General features: G+C 41.1%; 1 long non-coding RNA gene across 1 annotated transcript in view; it reads left to right on the forward strand.

The window, feature by feature from the left end:
- The window catches only part of LOC148151931 (uncharacterized), a 61,042-nt gene extending 55,704 nt beyond the window's left edge, over positions 1 to 5,338 (forward strand). Inside the window, exons 2-3 of the long non-coding RNA XR_015760693.1 lie at positions 520 to 673; positions 5,023 to 5,338. This is a non-coding gene — a long non-coding RNA (uncharacterized LOC148151931). The remainder of the gene's footprint in view (positions 1 to 519; positions 674 to 5,022) is intronic.
- Positions 5,339 to 6,000: the final 662 nt, after the last annotated feature.

Here is a 6,000-nt window from a genome sequence, read left to right on the forward strand (position 1 = left end):
GACAGAATCAGAACATGTTATAAAAGGGGATGCTGGCACCATGATTCCCCAACAGAAATCCAGAAAACCCGATAGATGGGATAGTGCAAAGGAGTACAGTCCTGTTTCTGGAGGAGCAACAGAGAAAACTGGGACACCAAGCCCCAGCTTCCTTGTATGAAGCCTTCAAGCAGGTCAGTGCCGTATCCTGTCAGGAACAGGCCAGACTTATCACAAAACTCCTCTCTGCTGTTCCCAGGATAAACATCATACTTCTGCCTGCAATCTGGTAGTCATTCTATCTGTGCAACTGCACCCACATCCCACTAATGCACATACTCAACCACTGTCACTATTGAGTGGAATATTTTCCATCATTCGGTCTCACTCCCTGTCATCCCTCCACCCAAAACTCCCCACCACTATGCTGCTTCCTTACTCCCTCAGAACACCTCATCACCTTATCTTCCACTATAACCAACAATTGTAATCATGCAATCCATTTTCACTTCACTTAATCTCTCAATTCTCTCATTACAGGAAAACACAGCCCATAGCAGAGCAGAGTGAGGCCATAGGGGTGGAAAGGTTCCCACCATCCTGTACCTCACTGAGGAGTGGATCCTGGCCCTTGCACAAAAAGGCCAGGATTGCTTTTGTGAGGATGCAGAGACGTCAATGTCCCACCAACTGAGTAAGTACCATTCTTCAACCCAGTGCAGCAGGCATGCAATGCAGATGTCCCATCTTTGCAAGAAATCAGGTCTGTATCAGGAGGTACCCAGAGGACTGACCACTCTCCACTGAGGACATTCCACAGTCCCTCCAGGTAGAGGTCTCCACCGCTACCCTGCCTGCCCTGCTTTGTGTCTTGGAAGTTCAAACCGAGGTGGGGCAACTTGCCTCTGGGAAGACCATCTAGCTACAAGTACCCCAAGGGTTGCCCAAACAAATGTCCAGGGTTAAGGGACTCCACTTCTGATCAGTTCCTTTCAGACAGCTGAACAACCAGAGATTAGACTAAGATGCAATGGGATGGAGAGAAGGAAGAGCACCTATTGAAAGAATTTTGGTGGCATTGATGACAATGTCTACTAAACGATTTACATCCTTTGTATACGTTTATGCACTTTACCCAGACATCTTGTTGTTAGAGTCTTTGTGTAGGGCTGCTGTTACACCATTGTCAATTCACAGCCACAGACAAGATTCCATGGATGATCTTTGCTGAGAGTCTATTGTGGGAGCAGGGGACACTAAATGTATACATGGTATTAGGTCATGCTGACATCTTTAATCATCCTTAGACAACATCCCTATTATTTTGCGGTCTCCTTGTCCAAAAATGTAGCTGTCAATGAGTAGTCCATCAGCATCTGTGGTAGGAAGGTGCAATGCACAAAGTAGGACAATGCTTTCAGAAGTTCAAGGAATAGGGATCTCACAGGTTTCTGTTCTGTACTATACATGGGTCTGTGTGCAATATCTTTCCTTTTAAAAGCTTAACATTGGTGGTTACTCCAGCTCTCTTCCTAACAGGTCAAGTCGCTTAGCCTGCCCACGTCGAGGATAGTCGCAACTGTTTTCTTCTCCCTTGCACTCTTTACATTTCACTACGCTCTTGTTGCAAAGATTAAATTCTGTCCAATTTATGCCTCAGCCTCATTGGGTTTCTTCATTTTAGTCAAAGGTCTGCAAATTAGTGCCTTGCTGAAATTAGCAATCTTTTAACCACTTATTCATATTTGAAAGATTTACTAACCTTTAAACTTTGGCTTTTGAAGTTGTGATTGGGGAGTTACATTTGCAGTTCAACTCTGATACTATTTGATAAATTACTACATAACATAGAAACAGAAAAACTAGGAACAGGAGTGGGTCATTTAGCCCTTTGAGCTTGTTGTGCAATTCAGTATGATCTATCTCAAAGTCACATTCCTGCTTTTGCCCCATACTCCTTGATGACTTTAAAATCTAAACATTTATCTATCTTTTTCTTGAATATATTCAGTCACTTTGCCAACTTTCTGTGGTAGAGAATTCCATTTGAGAATAAGATGTAGAAACAGAATTAGGCTGTTCAGCCCATCGAGTCTGCTCTACCATTCGATCACGGCTGATATGCTTCTTAACCTCATTAGCCTGTCTTCTCCCCGTAACCTTTGATCCCTTTATTAATCAAGAACAGGTTCACTGTGCTTTAAGTGAAGAAACCTTTCCTCATCTCAATCCTAAATGGTCTACTGTGTATCCTGAGACTGTGCCCCTCAGGAAAAATCTCCTCTCTGCATCTAGCTTGTCAAGGCCCATTAGAATTGTATACATTCTAATCAGGTCCTCTCTCATTCTTCCAAACTCTAGTGAATACAGGCCCAACCAAACTAATCTCTCCTCATAGGATAGTCCTACCATCCCATGTATCAGCCAAGTGAACCTCTGCTGCTCTCTCTCTTTGGTAAATATATCCTTTCTTAAGTAGGAAGATCAAAGCTGCATGCGATACTCCAAATATGATCTCACTAAAGCCCTGTATAACTGCAAAAAGAAACTCTATTTCTTAATTCAAATTCTCTTACCATGAAGACCAATCAACTATTTGCCTTGCTAGTTGTTTGCAGAACCCGCCTGAGTATTTTCATTGACTAGTACACAAGGAGACCCAGAGGCCTTTGTACACTTCCCATTGTATCACCATGTAAATAATACTCTGCCCTTCTGTTTTTCACATCTAAGTGTATAACTTCACATTTTGCCACAACCTGCATTTGTTATGTTTTTGTTCATTTAGTCAATTTGTCTAAATCACCTTGAAGCCTCCTCGCAAATCACAACTCTGCCCAGTTTTGCATCATTTGCATTTGCTACCCTCATCCAGGTCATTTACTTATATCATGAAAGCACTGATCCTTGTGATATCTCGCTGGTCACTGAGGAAAAAGACCCAATTATTCCCATTCTCCGTTTCCTGTCTGTCAACCAGTTCTCGATCCATGCCAATGTATTAATGCCATCCCCACGTGCTTTAAATTTTCCTACTAACTTCATATGAGGGACTTTATTAACATACATTTGTAAATTCAAATCACCACATCCACTAATTTTGTTTTCCTTATAGTCACATCCTCAAAACACTTGAGTAGATTTGTTAAGCATTTTTTGCATTTCAAAAACTCACGCTCACTTTGTCCAATCCCATTAATGCTTTCCAAATGTTCTATTATCACATCTTCTATATTAGAATCCAGCATTTCCCCACTTCTGATGTTGGACTAACTGGTCTTTAATTCTCTGCTTCTTCTCTCCCTCCCCTTCAATAATGGGGTTACAATTGCCTCCCTCCAATCTGTGTGGGAACTCCTCCAGAATTTTGGAAGATGACTGCCAATGCCTATAATATTTCCAGAGCCACTTCCTTTAGTCCTCTGGGATGTAGACTCTCAGTCCCTGGTATTTTTCAGCCTTTAACTTCATTAATTTCCCCAGAACCATTTTCTTGTTCATCATTTCCTTCAGTTCCACCCTCTCACTAGACAATTGGTTCCCTAAGATTTCTTGGAGATTACGTGTGCTCTCTTTTGTGAAGCTAGAACCAAAATATTTGTTCTCCTGCAATTTCTTTGTTCCTATTTTAATTTTCAGGCCTCTGACCCTGAGTGATCTACATTCATCATTACTAAGCTTTTTCTCTTCACATAATTTTTAAAGCTTTTACAATCAGTTCCTATGTTCTTTGTAATTTTACTCTTATACTCTATTTTTACCCTCTTAATCAACCTCTTTGTCTTCTTTTGCTGAATTTTAAAATCTCCCAAACATCATGCTTACTGATTTTTCTGGCAATTTTATATGGCTCCTCTTTTATGTAACAATATCCCTAATTACTTTTGTAAGCCATGGTTGACCCACCTTTCTTTTGTGCCAGACAGGAATGAGTAATTAAAAACCAAAAAACTGCAGATGCTGTAAATCAGAAACAAATACAGAAATTACAGGAAAAACTCAGCAGATCTGGCAGCATCTGTGGAGAGACGTCAGAGTTAACGTTTTGGGTCGAGTGAATAATTCCAGAACTCAGGAGTGAATAATTGCTGTAATTCTATGCATATGTTCTCTAAATATGAACCACTCGCTCCTCATCATCAACTCCTTTAGAAATGTCCCCAAATCACCCTTGCCAGTTCACATCCCACCTGATAGTTCTCTTTATTTAGAATCAGGATCATAGTTTCTGATTCTAGTAATTCATTCTCTATGTAAATGAAGAATTCTATCATTCTACAACTACTATTCCAAGGGATCCACACAACAAGATTGTTAATTAATCTTTCTTTGTTACACAGTACCCCCCAGTCTAGAATAACCAGTTCTCTTGTTCGTTCCTCAATGTATTAATCTGAAAAAATCATCATGTACACACTCCAGGAAGCCCTCCTCTGCTGCACCATTGCTAGTTTGGTGTGTCCGATCTATATCTAAATTAAAGTCACCCATTATGTACCCTTATTATGTGCATCCTTGTTTTCTTGTTTAATTCCTTTTCTTAATTGTCCACCACTGTTTGGGGACCTTAGATGGCCCCCAATCATGTTTTCTGCTCCTGGTCTTCCTTATCTTCATACATGCAGATTCCACATCATGACAGTCTGAGTCAATATCCCTTCTCAACATTGGATTGATTTGCTCATTTACTAACATTGCTACTCCATTTCCTTTCCCTTATTGTCTATGCCTTTTAAATAATTACTGGGTGTTCAGTTCTCAGCCTTGATAACATTTCAGCCATGTCTCTGTAATTGCAACAATATCATAACCGTTTAAATCTATTTGCACTGCTAATTCATCTACCCTATTACGAATGCTCAATGCATTCAGACACGATGCCTTTAGACTTGTATTTTTAATGGTATTAGTTATTTAATATTTATTTTGCACTTTGGCACCATTTGTTTCTCACCCTGATTTTTTCTGGCTTCCACTTTTAGTTCTTATCGTTCTGTTTTTTAATTCCATCCTTGTTTCTCCCTCCTTTGTCTCCCTGCTCAGGTTGCTACTTTAAAGGTTATGGAATCAAGGGACAGAGACAGCATGGATAAGAAGTTGAATAATTTGCAGGAAACAGAGCAATGGTGGACCATCATTACTTTGGACTGGAAGAAGGTGTACACTGATTTTTTTTGATATTTTTAATTTGTTTATGGTTTGTGGGTGTTGTTGGCGAGGTCCATCATCGAATCATAGAATCCCTACAGTGTAGAAACAGGCTCTTCAGCCTAACAAGTCCACTCTGACCCTCCAAAGAGTAACCCACCCAGACCCATTCTCCTACCCTATTACTTTACATTTGCTCCTGACTAATGCACATAACCTAGACATCCCTGAACACTAAGGGCAATTTAGTATGGTCAATTCACCTAAACTGCACATCTTCAGATTGTGGGAGGAAACCGGAACACCCGGAGAAAACCAATACAGACACAGGGAAAATGTGCAAACTCCACACAGACAGTCGCCTGGGGCTGGAATCGAAGCCAGGTCCCTGGTGCTGTGAGGCAACAGTGTTAAGCACTTAGCCACCTCCCTAATTTCACTTCTTAAAATAGTGATGGGCTTCTATAGAACACTACTGTCCATGGGGTAGTGTGGGTGGTACATGCGTAGGGCTGACAGGGAGAGAGTTCAAATGACAGTGAAGAAACAGTGATTCTACAGTTCCATGTCAAGTTTGTACGTAGCTTGGAGGGGAAATTGCAGTCAATGGTTCTTCCGTATATCTACTGCACTTGCTGTTGCAGACTATATAGAGTGTATCTTATAGATGTTACACGCTCTTGCTCTGCATTAGTGGTGGAAGGAGTGAATGCTGAGAGTGGTGAATGGGATGAAGTACAAATCAGTTGCAATATTCTGGATGTGTTAAACTTCTTGTGTTGTTGAAGCTGCATTCATCCAGGCAAGTTTGGTTGGCGGGGGGGTAGGGGGGGTGGGGGTGGAGGGTGGTGGTTCATCATGCTCCTGACTTGT

The sequence above is a fragment of the Chiloscyllium plagiosum genome, unplaced genomic scaffold (genome assembly GCF_037043375.1).
Source record: "Chiloscyllium plagiosum isolate Xiang-an unplaced genomic scaffold, Cpla_swu_hap1 HiC_scaffold_2, whole genome shotgun sequence".
Lineage (NCBI taxonomy): Eukaryota > Metazoa > Chordata > Chondrichthyes > Orectolobiformes > Hemiscylliidae > Chiloscyllium > Chiloscyllium plagiosum.